Source organism: Chlorocebus sabaeus, chromosome 8 (genome assembly GCF_047675955.1).
Source record: "Chlorocebus sabaeus isolate Y175 chromosome 8, mChlSab1.0.hap1, whole genome shotgun sequence".
Lineage (NCBI taxonomy): Eukaryota > Metazoa > Chordata > Mammalia > Primates > Cercopithecidae > Chlorocebus > Chlorocebus sabaeus.
The window spans coordinates 81,680,730-81,697,783 of record NC_132911.1 but is presented as its reverse complement, the minus strand read 5'-3'; the positions used below and the strand labels follow the sequence as shown (position 1 = coordinate 81,697,783).

Below are 17,054 nucleotides of genomic sequence, written 5' to 3'. Positions count from 1 at the left end.
ATTTGTTAATGTTGTGAATCGTTTTTTGGTGTCTCAGTTTCCTTCAGTTCGGCTCTAATTTTGGTCATTTCCTGTCTTCTGCTAGCTATGCAGTTGATTTGTTCTTGACTCGGTAATTCTTTCAGTCTTGATGCTAGGTTAGTAATTTGAGGTCTTTATAACTTTATGATGTGGACATTGAGTGGTATGAATTTTTATCTTAACACTGCCTTAGCTTTGTCCCAGAGATTATGGCATGTTGTAACTTTGTTCTCATTAGTTTTAAAGAACTTCTTCATTTCTACCTTAATGTTATTATTTACCCAAAATTCATTCAGGAGCGTATTTTTAAATTTCCATACGTTTCATGGTTTTGAGCAATTCCTTAGTCTTGAATTCTATTTTTTTTTGGGGGGGGAGCTGCAATCCAACAGTATGTTTGGTATGATTTCAGTTATTTGGATTTGCTGAAAATCATTTTATGTCTGATTATGTGGTCAGCCTTAGAGTACGTGCCATGTGGCAAAGAGAAAAATGTATATTCTGTTGTTTTGTGTAGAGAGTTTTTAGAAGTTTATCAGAACCATTTAGTCCAATGTTGAGTTCAGTTCCTGAATATCTTTGTTAATTTTCTGCCTCCATGATCTGTCTAATACTATCAGTGGAGTGCTTAAGTCTCCCACTATTATTGTGTGGGAGAATGTATCTCTTTGTAGGTCTCTAAGAAGTTGCTTTATGAATTTGGGTGTTCCTGTGTTGGGTGCATATGTATTTAAGATAGCTATGTCTTCTTGTTGAATTGAATTCTTTACCATTATGTAAAGCCCATTTTTGTCTTTTTTTGATCTTTTTTAGTTTAAAATCTATTTTATCTGACATTAGGATTGCAATGCCTGCTTTTTTCTGTTTTCCATTTGCTTGATAGATTTTCCTCCATCCCTTTATTTTTCCAATGAGTGATTACATGTGTGATGACTCTCTTGAAGACAGCATATCACTTTTTCTCTCTCTCTCTTTTTTTTTTCCAGCTTGCCACTCTGATTCTTTTAATTGGATCAGATAGTCCATTTACATGTAAGGTTAGTATTGATATGTGTGAATCTGATTATGTCATTGTGTTGTTAGCTAGTTATTATGCTGGCTTGTTTGTGTGGTTGCTTTACAGTGCCACTGGTCTGTGCATATAAGTGTGTTTCTGTATTAGCTTGTAGCAGTCTTTTCTTTCTATACTAGTACACCTTTCAAGATCTCTTGTAAGCAGGTCTGGTATTAATGAACTCCCTCAACATTTGCTTATCTGTAAAGTATCTTATTTCTCTTTTGTTTAGGAAGCTGAGTTTGGCTGGATATAAAGTTCTTGGTTCAAATTTTTTTTTTTATTTAAGAATGTTAAATATAGCCCCCCCGCCCCCCAATCTTTTCTGGCTTTTAGGCTTTCGTCTGAGAGGTCTGCTGTTAGTCTGATGGGGTTCCCTTTGTAGTTGACCTGCCATTTTTCTCTGTCCACCATTAACTTTTTTCTTTCATTTTAACTTTGGGAAATCTAATGACTGTGTGTCTTGGGTATAATCTACTTGTAAAGAATCTTGTAGGAGTTCTCCATACTTCCTGAATTTGACTATTGGTCTGTCTAGTAAGTTCAAGACAGTTTTTATGGACAGTATCTTGAAATATGTTTTCTAAGTTGTTTGCTTTCTGCCCCTGTTTTTCAGAGATGCCAATGATTTGCAGATTTGAGCTCTTTACATAATCTCATACTTTTTGAATTTCTTCTATATTCTTTTTCATTCTGCTTTTATTTATTTATTTATTTATTCATTCATTCATTCATTCATTCATTCATTCATTTTGGTCTGACTGTCTTATTTCAGATTCCATTCTTCAAGTTCTGTGAATTTTTTTTCTCAGCCTGATCTATGCTGCCATTAATACTTGTGATTACATTGTAAAATTCTTGTATTGTGTCTTTTAGCTCTGTAAGACCCATTAGGTTATTTTCTACACCAGTCATTTCATCCTTCAGCTCCTGGATCATTTTATTGTGATTCTTAGTTTCCTTGCGTTGGGTTTTGCTGTTCTTACGTATCTTGATGACCTTCATTTTAATCCATATTCTGAATTGTATTTCTTTCACTTCAGCTAAGAACTCATGTTGGAGAACTTGTGTTGTCATTTGAAGGATATACAACACTAGCTATACATAAAAGTTCTCCAAGTCCCCACCAGATTAGCTAGATACAGAGTGCTGATTGGTGCACATACAATCCTCCAGCTAGATATAAAAGTTCTCCAAGTCCCCATCTGCTCAGGAGCCCAGCTGGCTTCACCTATTGGATCCTGCTCAGGGGCTGCAGGTGGAGCTGCCCGCCAGTCCAGAGCCGCGCCTGCACTCCTCAGCCCTTGGGCTGTGATGCGATCAGGCGTCAGGGAGCAGGGCGTGACACCCTTCCGGGAGGCTTGGGTGGCGCAGGAGCCCACCTCGGCGGGGAGCTCAGACATGGAGCTGCCTGGAGGTAGCTAAGGTCCAGCAAGAATTTGAGCACAGCACCGCGGGCTGGCACTGCTGGGGGACCCGGAGCAACCTCCGCAGCTGCCGGCCCTGGAGCTAAGCCTTTCACTGCCCTGGGCCTGCTACGCCTGCTGGCCCGCTCAGTGTGCGGGCCCTCCTAGTCCATGCCCACGCCCACTGGAACTCGCACTGGCCAGGGAGCACGGCACGCAGTCCCAGGTCCCGCCGGTGCCTCTCCCTCCACACCCCCGGGCAAGCAGAGGGAGGCAGCTGCGGCCTCAACCAGCCCAGAGAGGGGCTCCCATGGTGCCCTTACGGGCTGAAGGGCTCCTCAAGTGCCGCCAGAGTGGAGGCCAAGGCCGAGGAGGCGCTGAGAGTAAGGGCTGCTAGCACATTTGTCACCTCTCACCAGCACATTTGTGAGTCTCACCCAAGGCCCATAGTGAGTACTGCTGGGTATCACTGGTGATTATTCAGAGCCCAAAAGGTCTTTATTAGGATAGGCCCCAAGGATTCTTTAGTTTCCTGCCCAAACTGGGTTGTTTCCTTCAAGGCTTCAGGTTGTTTTCTGGCTAAAAGTGTGTCTAGAGGTTTCATTCAGGAGCTAGCCTGGAATAGGGACTAAGGACTCTGCCAACTGCCCTATCCTACTGTGATTGAGCTGGTATCCAAGTTACAAGACAAAGTCCTCTTTACTCTTCCCTCACCTTTTCTCAAGCAAAGAAAAGTAGTTTCCTCTGGAGCTGTGGGCTGCACAACCTGAGATTTGGGGAGGGGGTGGCACAAGCAGTCCTTGGTTGCCCCAGCTGGTATTTCATTGAGTCATGGAACCACCAAATCCACTGGCTCCAAGCCCAGCACAGCATGAGGACTTGCCCAATAATTGCAATCCTTAACGGCTAGCATGTCTTTCAAGTTTGTTTACTAACCCAGAGTACTTTTGCCCATGGTGGCAAGGCTTGCTGAAACTCAAGTTCTGAGTACTGGGATGGACAATTGCTCTAGTTAGAGCTAAGGCCCCTTTTCTCTGCTTGAAGAGAGGAGAGGAAATAGTAAAGAAGACTTTGTCTTGCAACTTAGATACCAACTCAGTCACAGTAGGATAGGGCAGTGGGCAGAGTTCTGAGGTCCCCATTCCAGACCACTAAATGCTCCCTCTGTGAGTTCCAGATAAATTCTGCCTAGTACTGTTTTCCACTGTGATAGAACTGCATGGAGCTTCAATGCAAAGTCCTCCAATTTCCGTACTCTACTTTTTCTAAGCCCAGAGATTCTCTCTGTGTGCCATGCAGCCGTTGCTTGAGGATTGGGGAGGGGTGGCACTGGCAATTCAAGACACTTTTCTACCCTTTTCAGTGCCTTTTCCTGTGACATGAAGTTAAAATCAAGGACTGTGATTTCTCACCTGATTTGGGTCTTTATAAAGATACCTTTTGTGTGTGTGTGTGTGGATAGTTGTTCAATTTGGTATTCCTGTGGGGAGGAAGAACTTCTAGTGAAGTTTTATTCTCTAGAAGGCTTCTATCTAGACATTTTCCTCCACATTTTTTAAAACTATTATTCTCTTCATCTCCTCTGTCCTATTTTAGTTCATAACACTGCCATCTCTCAAGTCTTGTTATAGCAGCCTTTTAATTGATCTACCTTAATTTTCATAACCTAGCCCATCTTTCACTTGCAGCCAAAATAATATTCATCACTGTAATTCTGATTACATCAACCTCTTTCTTAAAATTCATCACAACCTTTAACATTGTCTACGAGACCATTTCATTGTCATGTCTACAAGACCATTTCATTGTCATAACGAACCACTCACTTTCTACTGTCCATGCTCAAGCTACACCACATGTCTTTATGTTGCTTGACCCCCTCCGTTATTTATTTCTTCCAGGAACTTCCACATTCGATTTCCTTTTTTAAAACTCTCTTATTTTTCCATCAATTCAATATATCCGAAGTAAATCATGTAATAACTCTCCTCCCAACTTATTCTCCTGAATTTTCCATCCTAGTTATGAGAATGTCTATTTACTGGGAGCAATCCTAGATTTTTCTCATTACCACATTTCTCAATTTTTTGGAAAATGTGTCCCTTTAAGTTCTACACTCAAAATATTTATGCATGTTATTTTCTCTCTTTCTCACTGATTTTTAGATCAGTTTTATTCATATATAATTAACATAACATACAAGTCCACATTTAAAGTATACATTTTAAATTATTTTAGCATATTCACAGAACTGTACAATCATCACTACAATCAAAAGAGTGTGTTCTTTGAAACAATATTTTCTTAACACCAAAAAGAAATTCTGCACATAACAGTAATTGCTCCCCATTTCTTCCCAACGTCACCTGTCCTAAAAATATTTCTTATGATTTGGTATAACATCTAAGATATCTGTTGCCTAAATCAAGTTAGCAAAGCTTTAGATCCATATTTTCTTATACAAGTTTTAGCTATTGCGTTACATTTTAGTAAATGTAATGTCTTCGAGAAATCACCACACTGATTTCTACAATGGCTGAACTAATTTACACTCTCACCAGCAGTATATAAATGTTTCTGTTTTCTTCTCTACAGCCTCACCAGTGCCAGCATCTGTTACTTTTTGACTTTTTAGTAATAGCTATTCTGACTGGTGTGGTATCTCATTGTGGTTTAATGTTTTAATTTAATTTTTATAAATGGCATAAGTTAGGGTCCAATTATTATTTTTTGCATGTGGATATCCAGTTGTTCCAGCATCAATTTTTTAAGACATTATTTTTCCCCATTGAATGGTTTTGATGCTCTTTACAAAACTCAGTTGACAATAAATGTGAGAACTTATTTCTGGACTTTAAATTCTCTACTATAGGTTTTGTTGATCTTTATGTCACTAACACACTCTCCTGATTATTGAAGTTTTTAATATTATAGTAGCCTTTGAAATTGGAAAATGTGTCTTCCAAATTTATTCTTCATATTCAATATTTATTTGGCTACTCTGGGCCCTTTGATTTGTGCATGTGAATTTCATAATCTAACTATCAATTTCTGTAAAGAAACCAGTTGATATTTTGATAAAGCTAGCACTGAGTTTGAAGATAAATTTACAGAATATTTCCATCTTAACAATATTAAGTCATCTGCTTCTTAAAATGGATATCTTTCTATTTATTTGGAGCTGCTCACATTTCTTATGATATATTGAAGTCTTCAGATAATAAGATTTGCATTTATTTTGTTAAATGTATTGTTCGTTTTTGTGCTGTAATAAATTGTATTGTTTTCTTTTTCCTTCCTTCTTTCCTTCCTTCCTTCCTTCCTTCCTTCCTTCCTTCCTTCCTTCCTTCCTTCCTTCCTTCCTTCCTTCCTTCCCTCTTTCTTCTCATCTCGTCTCGTCTCTTCTCTTCTCTTCTCTTCTCTTTCCTTTCTTTTTCTTGGAGACAGATTCTCCTCCTTTGTCACCTAGGCTAGAGTGATGTGGCACGATTTCAGCTCACTGCAACCTCCACCTCCCAGGTTCAAGTGATTCTCATGCCTCAGCCTCCCAAGTAGCTGAGACTACAGGCATGCACCATCATGTACAGGTAAATTTTTGTGTGTGTGTATTTTTAGTAGAGACAGGGTTTCACCATGTTGCCGAGGCTGGTCTTGAACTCCTGAGCTGAGGCAATCCACACTCCTTGGCTCCCCAAAGTGCTAGGACTATAGGCGTGAGCCACCACACCTGACTGGTATTGTTTTCTTAATTGCACTTTCAGATTGTACATGGCGATTATAGAAACTGTTTCTGTATAATTTTACAAGTTTTTAAAATATTGTATATTACACAAAAACACAATCTTTTTTATACATTTTTCTTGGATCCTGCAAACTAGCTGAACTCATTCATTAGGTCTAATAGTTTTTCACAAAATCCTCAGGATTTTCTATGTACCAGATGAGGTCATTTGTGAATAGTTTTATTTTTTTTTTATTTTCCAATTTGAATACTTTTTAACAGTTGCTAATTACCTTGGTTAGAACCCCTAGTGTAACATTTACTAGAAATGTAGCAAATTGACACATTTATCTTGTTCCTAACCTTAGGAGGAAAGCTTCCGGTCTTTCACCATCAAGTGTGATTTTATCTGTGAGTTTTCAAGGTACACTATTATATTCAGGATGTTTTCTCTTATTCCTAATGGGTTCAGTGATTTTTTTAAATGATAAAATGTGTTGAATTTTGTCAAATTCTTACTCTGTGCCTATTGAGATAGTCATGCAGTTTTTGTCTTCTATTTATTGATATGGTGCATTTCAATAATTCATTTAAGTTAAGCTGATGTTGCATTGCTGAAATACATTCCACTTGGTCATATTGTATAATCCTTTTCATATTCTTCTAGATTCTATGTAGTAATATTTTTTTGAGGATTTTTGCATCACTGTTCATAAAATACTAATCTATAACTTTCTTCTCAGGATAACAGTGGCCTCATAAAAATAGCAGTTTTTTTTTTTTTGTTTTTGTTTTTGTTTTTGTTTTTTTATTTTTGGAAGGGTTTGCAAAGAAGTTATACTGATTCTTAATAAAATATTTGGTAGAATTTACAATGAAACTATCTGGGCAATGAGCTTTCCAGTGGAATGTTGTAAAATTGCTAATTCAATTGAATTTTTGTTACAGATCTATTTCTATTTTACATCATTTATTGAGTCAAATTCTGTATTTTGTGTCTATGAATTTATTGATTTAATCTAAGTTTTCTAAATTTTGGCATAGTTTTTCTCTGAGTATCTTCTTAGTATCCCTTTTCACCCTTGTAAGGTTGGTAATAACATATGATCTTTCATTTCTGATTTTAGAAATTTGAATTTTCACTTTTTTTATAAGTCTAGTTTAAATTTGCCAAATTTATTCATATTTTTATAGACTTGAGTTTTTGTTTTGTTGATTTTCTGTATTGTTTATAGTTATATATATATAAACTTGTATATAGTTATATATAAACTTATATATATAGTTATATATATAAACAGTCATCCATTTCATTAATTTTCACTCTGATCTTCATTTTCTTGTACCATCTGCTTTCTAATAATTTAGCTTGTCTTATATTTCCAGTTCATTAAGATTATGTTTTAAAACCTTTTTTATTTTTTAAAATAACCTTTTTACCATTTTCAATTTTCCTCTAACCTCTATTTTAACTACATCTTATATCTTGATCTGTTTTGTTTTCGTTGTCATTCATCCCAGGTATTTTATAATTTACCTTATGTGTTTTCCTTTTGTAACTTAGGAATATGATTTTTTTTTTTATTGCAAACGTATTTGTGGATTTTGGAAATTTCTTTCAGTTAATTATCTCTGATTTTATTCCACTGTGATCAGGGTAACACTTTTGTATGATACCAACTTTTAAAATTTTATTGAGACTTATTGTTTGGCCAGTGTATTGCATATTTCTGTAGAACAACATTGCATGTACATTTGAGAAGAGGTATATTCTGCGATTGTTAGGTGGTGTTCCATAGATATTAGTGAGTTCTAGTTGGTTTGTAGTGTTGTTGAAGTCATCTGTTATTTTGTTGATCATCTGCCTAGTTGTTTTATTAATGAAGGTAGGGTTTTGAAGTCTTCAACTACTATTGTACTCTTCCTTCAATTCTGTTAGTTTTTGCATCCTATATTTTGGAGTTTTCCTTTGTTGTTTGGTGCATATATTTTTTTACACCTTTCTGATGGATTGACTATTTCATCATTATAGAATGTACTTCTTTTGCTCTAGTTAAAATGTTTGACTTAAAGTCTATCTTATCTGCCACTAGTATAAGCTCTGCAGCTTTCTTATGGTTGCTGTTGGCATAATATCTATTTTTCTATCCTTTTGCATTCCACTTCTGGTGTTTTTATTCTAAAGGATGTCTCTTGTAAAGAGCATATAATTGAATTCTCTTTTTATAATCCTATTTGGCAATGTTAGTCTTTTGATTATTTTTTTTATCCTTTGACTGTAATGTTATTATTGATACAGTTGGATTTACTTTTTGTTGTTTTGCATTTATTTTCTCTATACCTGATACCATCTTTTTTTCTGTTCTTTTTATTACTTTCTTTGGCATAGCAAATATTTTATAGTGTAACATTTTACTTCTTTATATATGTGTTGTTATTTTCTTAGTTCTCTCAGACTTACCATATATATCTAGATTTTCAGAATCTACAAATCTCTGCTATTGTAACTGCAGTAAAATACAGAAATGTAACTCCTATGAACCTCTTCTTCATCTTCCCTGTTTTTCTGCTATTACATCATAAAGAGTGCATCTATGCATGCTGTGTTTCAAATAAAGGCATTTTCTTTAGGAAACACTTCAGAACTCTTTGGTCTTATAACTTGCATATACACTTGGGGGAAAAAAATCTCTGGGCTACTTTTCCATAGCTGGGATTAGGTAAAGTGACCCACGACTATTGATGTGATGCCAACGCTTCGTGAGTAGCATTTTAGAGGGATGGTAATCCCTGGTCTTCTTGGCTTTCATCTAGTGTGAAACCTCTGCCCTATGAGCAATTTGGGATATGACCAATCAGTGTCACAATATTCTCAATCTACCATTGTGAGGGCTAGAACCTCTGCTCTAGAAGTGGGTATTTGGTGGAGAAATGAAGTCCAGCCTCTTAGCAGCACTCACCTAAAATTCAGCCTCTGAAACACTGTAGCTGCAAGAGAACAAATGAAAAATTCTGGGGGCCTGCCCTTCCTAGCGAGATAACACAACCCTTGACTGAGAAATGGTGAGAAAGGGAGCTTCGTCATTTTGTCCACCCTGCTTGTTCTGCAGTTTCCATAAATGCTCAGCATAAGCATAAGCTGAAAGGCTTTGAACAGGTTGTGTTGTATCCAATATTCCACTGACTCTCATTGTTATTACTATTTATACTAATTAGAACTCTAATTGGACTAATTCTGTTATTTTTTCTCACCTTAGATTCCTATTATCTTCCCCATACTGTAATATCATTTTCTAAATGTAGATTTGTTATTATCCCATTCATTAATCTTTTGCTTTATCCTGAAATATTATTTCCTTTGCATCTATACTCCTTCAGAAGTAATGTAATTTCACCATTTTTGATGATTATTTATACAAGCAGAAATTGTTTTCTTCACTATGGGCTCCCCCAAAAATATTATTTTAGTATTAAACTTATCAGGATGTCTATGAATAATTTATAAAAATGTCTGTCTTCCATCTTAACTATAAATTCTTATAGTTTGTTATATAATAACTTGAATTTATAAATATTAAAAATAGTATGAAGTAATCATACTCCATAGCTATTTATTTTTCTTTCCCATATATTCACCAAAAAGCACAGTGTATGCATTCAATAAATGTTTACCGAAAAAATAATTGAAAGTCAGTCAAGAGACAAGGTAGTGAAGAAAATATTTATGTATTTAAAATAATATATTTTTATCTCATTTTTCAGAATCATAAAATTTAAAGAATATAAGAGGCTTCAAATATCAAGCAGGCTCCAATCAGCTTACTAACATTTCTTACTTTGTGAACTTCTTAATTTTACACAATGAGAAATGTATTTCCACTTATGAAGGGCATTCCAGATTTTGGAATCCTAATCACTCAGAAGTTTTGTTGTTAAACAATAATCTGTCTTCATATAGCTACAGTTCATTGATATTTGTTTCACAAGACACTATAATATGCTAGATTTTAAATTTATGTAATTTATTGTAGCAAGATCCCTGTTGAAGCTGTATTTTTACAATTTTTGTACATCTATTTAGTGACTTAGAAACAACACCAAAGCCATTATTTATGAAAAAAATATTTGAAAACTTGGATCTCATTATCTGTTCTGTAAAATTTCAGAGAAAAGAAACTGTTCTGTATAATACTATAATGATGGTAACATGTCATTATGAATTCATCATACCTACAAAATTTACAGTGCTGAGAGCAACTCTTAAGTAAATTATGGACTGAATGGTAATAACGGATAAGTGTTGGTTAATCTGTGGTAAAAATATCTCCTCTGTTGCGTGATATGGTCATTGAAGAGGCTGTGGAAGTGTGTATAATACAGTTTTTTAAAAATGAAACTAACTTTGAGGTAAGAAAACCAACATGTATATATGATAGTGCTTTTCAGGATTATATGTTATTGACTGAAGTAGAAATTTAGATTTGGATAAAGAGTAAATAACATTTTATTTTAAGCTTCTTGAGTTTCTCAACACATTGTTCTATTTTATGTTGGTATAATTGTCTACTCTAATCTTAAAATACTACTACTCCAACATTTGCACTCCTCTTGAAATTTTACATACTTAATGAAGATTCTTTCCAAAAAAGAAAAGTACAATTATAATTATTATTCTTAAATTATTGGGTACAGTTTGTGAAACATGACTTTTTATTTTTATTTTTCTATTCAAAAATGCATAGTAATCTAACCTTGAAAAATTTACGTGTATACCACAGTGTACCTAATATTCAGTTTTGCCTTTTTATTATGTTAACTAATTATAATTTTATATTATTTTCCCGGAGTTTCAAAAAAGAAACTCTTTGATTGTTACTTTATCAAGTCAATGTTCTTTCTGCAGGATTACATTACAATACAATATAAGGGCATGAGATAGCCTTTCATTCCTGCTCAGAAACTGAAATTAAAATCTAGGCAAACTATTAGTCACCTTGTTATCATATTTGTTTTCCAACATTCCCTCATGAAAGGTATTGGGCACTGTCACAAATTATAAATGTTTAACCGTTACTAATAATTTTAATTCACATTTCAGTTTTGAGAAGGAGTCTTAGATTAGGTCATGGCCAAATTTAAGTGTATTCTATGTCAGTTTTAGAGAAGTTCACAGCGTCTGCTAGAGCAATCTGGAAGAAAGGAAATTTAAAAATAATACTGGTAACAACAAGAACATTCAAAAATATACAGATAGAAACTAAAAGTCTAATAAGACTTTCTCTCTATGTAGTTGTCTACAATCATACATAAAACTTTCACTGATAATAATTTAGTAATTCATTAATCTACCAGAAAAACAGAGTCTCCTAAAGACAGCACCAAAGGCAGGCCAGTCTTTGTGAGGATTTTTCTTTCCTCTGAAGTGGACTTCATATGAAGTTAATTCTGAGACACTAGGACTAGATAGAAAACATATACCTGTACATTATATATATGTATTATATGTATTTCTCTATATAAGATATTGTGTATGTATGTATTATATATGCGTATACACATATATGTTAAATATAAAGTCTATGAGAAAATAATTGTACACCTCTTTCATAATATTTGACATTTTTTGTGTCTACAGTTACTGTATGTCAAAGGCACACATACAAATCAAACTAGTGCTCTGACATCCTTCCAATTAAAGAGAAACACTAATTAGAAATTCAGCACTCTATTATAGAATAGGTTGAAAATGAAAAGTAATTTTAACCTGAAAAATTAATTTGGATCTCCTGTATATTTTAATGAATATACGATGCAATATATTTGAGCACCTTTTTTCTTAATTATTGTATTAGTCTGGGTTCTCCAGAGAAATAGAATCATTAGAGAGAGAGACAGAGATTATAAGAACTTGACTCACATAATATTCAAACTTGGGAAGTCCGTTATCTACAGGCTGTGCCAGCAGGCTACTGATGGGCACTTTTCTCTTGCTTAGGGAGCCGGTGTTTTGCTCCATTCATGCCTTCCACTGATTGGATGAAGCTCACCCACATCATGAAGGGACTCTGCTTTGCCCAAAGGTCACAATTTAACTATTAATCTCATCCAAAAATACCTTTTCAATTGACACATACATTTAATCATCATAATTATATACATAAAAGACAAACTTTATAAAAGGTCACTATTGGTATTTATTTTTCACCACTATTAAATTAAGTAACAACTCCTGCTTAAGGTAAATCTTACGGGAGAAGAGCAAACATTTAACAGTGATTCACAGATAGCAAGATATCATGTGGATTTTTTTTAAAATCTGCTTTGTACTAAAAATATGATCAAGGTCCTAAGCTGGGGAAAACAGGCATCAAAGAAAGCAATCATTAGATGGGGCAAACAACTTCTCCAAAGGATTTGCAGAAAGCTATGAGTATAAATGTGGATGTTGAAATAAGACTGGCACAAGAGTTGTGAGAGTTGTCACTCTTTTGCAGAGTAATTTAATTGGGAAGATAAATATTCTCTCCCCAAATCCAAGGAGTAGAGTTCCGAGAATCAATCCTAGAAATTATGGGTGTTCGTAAGATAGAAACACTCACATTTCAGTACCTCCAGCATAATAAAGTATGTGAGAAGAGAGTTCTCTGGTAATTATTCTGGGAGCCTAACGAATTGAAGTGTTTATTGTTAGTCCTACTCCTCGAATATGGTGAAGAAGGGAGACATATTCTTTTCCTCTGAAACTTGACGGCATTCTTGAATATAGAAAGGAGCCTGCCTCTGGCCTTTGGGTAGTTGAAAAAAAATGGTATCTGAAAGAGTAGCTCATCCCAGCAGGCCCTGAAGGGACTATGTTGTAATGGATTTGGGAACATGATGCACAAAACTCCCTTTGCAGCCCCGTAAAGTGGCAGAGGAGGATCCCAGTGCTTCTCATGATACCACAGGAATAAACGTGTAGGATAGAAAAGAAGCAGGCTCTGCCATACTCTGCTGAAGGCTTCTGTACCAAATGAGGGTAAGGAATCCTAAAAAGGGTCAGGGTGATCTATTCCTGGTAGGGTCAGGGCAAAGTATGGTGTCTTTTTGAAAAAGTTTTCTTAGGAGCGGAGAGGGCTGAAGGGTGCTTAATTCAGCCTAGCAAAACACCACAACACAATTTACCTGAAACCACCAAATTAACAGAGATTCACAGCATCAAGAAAAAAAAAAAAAAAAATAGGCAGAACCATAACAAGACCAACAGTCTATTCCCCAGTGACAAGGAGGCAGTAAGATAAGGAGACCTCCATCTGTTTTACTCTTCCTTTGTATCCCTAACCCCTGAGAATAACCCACCTACAAAAAAAAAAGAGTGGATGGTCTTAGAGAGAGAACATGCCACCCTCTCCTCTAATCCAAGCAATGGTTGTTCAAGGTCTAACAACTTTGGATCGAGTTTGAGGTCAAAACTTTAACGCAAACTAGGATTAGCTTCAATTCATGTCATCAGATTGCATTAGTCATTTAAGATTTATGAAATTTTTGTAATTGCAGTCAGCCCCAGAGGAAAAATGAGATCCAATAGAGTTGAAGGTAGAGATTGAAGCCAAATGGTGAAACAAACAAACAAACAAAACCAAAAACTGTCTGCTGTGTTAGAGCACGTGCAAGTTAGTTGCCAAGACCGATATTACACAAAGCATTTACGTATAACTTAGAAGTTACTGCTGAAAAGAAATAGGCAGAATAATAACGAATATAAATAGAACTTAACACAAGGTTTTCCATGGGTTGTAACACATAGAGCCTAATCAAGAACTCTAGAGACGTACCAAATTCAAGCCACATAATTTTAGGATTTATTTTTGGCCTTTTAAACAGTAATACTAGGTCCTTAACCTATTTCGTAAAATTACAGCAGTGGTTCTCAGTGGCTGTGTCAGGGTTGGTGAAAATTGTGTCCCCTAAGGGATATTTGGAAGTGTCCGGAGATATACGTGTTTCACACAATAGGCCCAGGGTGGTTAAGATAGTGCTACTGGCACCAAATAGGTAGATACTCGCAGTGTCGCTAGGTATCCTGTGATGGGAAGGGTAGCTGCCTACAGTTAAGAATGATCTGAAAAAAATATCAACAGTGCCAAGGTAGAGAGATTCATATAAATGATGCACAATAAATATGGGAGCAGGTGAGCCATACGAGTTGGGTGGGTTTAGGGAGATGATTCAGTTGCCATCTCAAAGTCTGACTAGACTTTCTGATCAGAAGAAAATTTTTGATACATTGTATTGTGAACCTTAAAAACCAATATAAATCATTACATTTCTTTCCTATAGATGCTGATAAACATCCTTGATAAATTAATCTAATTCAGCTGGGTTTATGGTAACCCTGAAGAACCACTAACAACACACGCAAACTAGTCGGACCACTGGGACACAGGTTTTTGCTTAATTCTTTGCAAAGCTATTGGTTTAAGTTGGTATTAATTATAAATATTTATTCAAACATATTTTTGAAAATCATTTATGTGCTAAACATTAAGTAAGACATTAGGTAGACAAAAATAAACCAAAAAATGGTCCCCACTTTCAAGAAGTTTAGAGATCAGCAGAACTGAAAACTAAGGATTATTTTTAAAAAGAAACAGCAAAAAACAAGATTAATCACCTTTCACTTTTAACTTTTTGCTTTCCTGAATAAAGAATGTATGCCTTAGGTTAAACCAGAATGTTGTGATAAGTACCAGAAACAATGTATCTTAATTTGATTGAGAATATTGAAGAATTTTGTAGAAAAGCAAGAACAGGGCTGGGAGCAGTGGCTCACACCCGTAATCGCAGCACTTTGGGAGGCCGAGGCGGGTGCAAGGTCGGGAGATTGAGACCATCCTGGACAATATGGTGAAACCCTGTCTCTACTAAATACAAAAATTAGCTGGGCGTGGTGGCACGTGCCTGTAATCTCAAGTACTCGGGACCCTGAGGCAGGAGAATCTCTTGAACCAGGGAGTTGAAGGTTGCGATGAGCCAAGATTGCGCCACTGCACTCCAGCCTGGCAACAGAGTGAGACTCTGTCAAAAAAAAATGGAAAAGCAAGAACAAATTTAAAAGTCCACATGTTTACATTAGTAATTCTATAGCTTCCATGGAAATATAATTGATACAGCAAAGTTTAGAATAAGAATTGATTAAATTGTAAATATTTTGCATGCTTTTATCTCATTTTAATGTGAAATATATTACTGTATAATTAAAACCAGTGATAAAATGATATTAAACTTCATTTTTTCCTGAAGAAAATTTTATCATAATGTACATTGTAATTTGAAGGAGTTATCTTCAGAGACAATATCTAAAGGAAACCTGGATTATTTTGGAAATGAGGTATTAAAAAGCAAACAAATATTCTACAAAAAATTAAGTCATTTACTCCCATATATAAGCATATTAAACTTGGCCACGAGAATAATTTGTTATTCTTCTTTTTAAGAAAAATTAAAATGTTAAAAATATCAAGAGCAGAAAAATTATCAATGTTTTAATTTTGCAATGATCTCTCTTTTGGTATGTGTGTGCATCTAGAGTATATATTATTATTTTTAAATTCTTAAAGTGTTTAGTGGCTTACTTGCTGTTTTATGCTATGATTATACATTACAATTTCCTCCATGTTGAAAAGAAAATTGGTCCTCAGTCATTAGCAAGACTAAAGTATCATTTAAAAATAGCAAGAAAAAAATTAGAAACAATATGTTTTATATTACATATGCTGAATTTAAAAGCCCGCCAGCATATATATCTGATTTCATTCTTGTATTTAAAACTATTTCCTGTATATAAACCATGCAATACATGGAAGACAAATATAAAACCTATAAATTATATAGCCTAAGAAGGAAGTGGCGATACATTTTTCACAGATGAAATTATTCAGAAAATTAATATTTCAAAATATTTTATTTATCCAAGTATGCAGCATTCATCTTAATCATTTTCAACTTAGATATTAAGGATCATTATGAAAAATTTTTATGACTTTCTGATTTTTATTATGTGTTTTAGATTTCTGTAGTAAATCAGGATAAATTTCTTAATTATATAATTATACACAGAATTGACGGAGCTAGAGATGCCCTCATTGGAAATGTTGCATCTGCTATAAAGACAAGTGAGGACTAATGGGGAAATTTAAAATGAAGGTCTGGCAACTTCTCCCACATATCAAATCTTTATGGATTCTTTATATAAGTTTTTTTTCCAAGCTAAATAAAATGTTTTCTTCATCTTTTTCTTAAATGTTTTTGGATTGATTCAAATTCTGTATTTGTTCATTAAGTGTTCTGTACAATTTATTTTCACAGACATTTTAATTCTGTCTACATGCATGTGTTTGTCTGGTTAGACTGTCTCTATGTATATGCCTATCGTTTTATGTATTATATATTTATATTTATATTTATTTATATATATATTCTGGTGACTGTATCTCCAAATGGGTAGCATAAGGCATTCAGGAAATACAGACCTGCAATATATGTTGACGTAAGACATATGCTTTTTCTTTTATGTAAAAGGCTATAATACTACAGATGACAACCTTTCTAAGAATTCAGTGTTTCAAATCTGTGGTGAAAATAGAAATGGAGCATAGGCATCTCTATTGCATCTAAGGGTAAAAACAATCAGGGAAAAGCAGTAAAGGCAGTGCAGTTTACAGTGGTCTTTTTAGTAGCTGCATACAAGCAATTAATTTGATCTACAGTCTATGAAGCATTTTATAATTAATTTCTCAGCATTTACTACATACAAGCCATCACTTTAAAGTGCTATGTCATTAACAAAATCCCATTTTTTTTTTTCCATAAA

The 17,054-nt window shown here is 34.8% G+C and overlaps 1 long non-coding RNA gene across 1 annotated transcript in view; it reads right to left on the bottom strand.

Annotated features, from left to right (window-relative positions):
• Window positions 1-12,193, bottom strand: part of LOC140712318 (uncharacterized) — a 212,704-nt gene extending 200,511 nt beyond the window's left edge. The window contains exon 1 of the long non-coding RNA XR_012093849.1: window positions 12,120-12,193. This is a non-coding gene — a long non-coding RNA (uncharacterized lncRNA). The remainder of the gene's footprint in view (window positions 1-12,119) is intronic.
• Window positions 12,194-17,054: the final 4,861 nt, after the last annotated feature.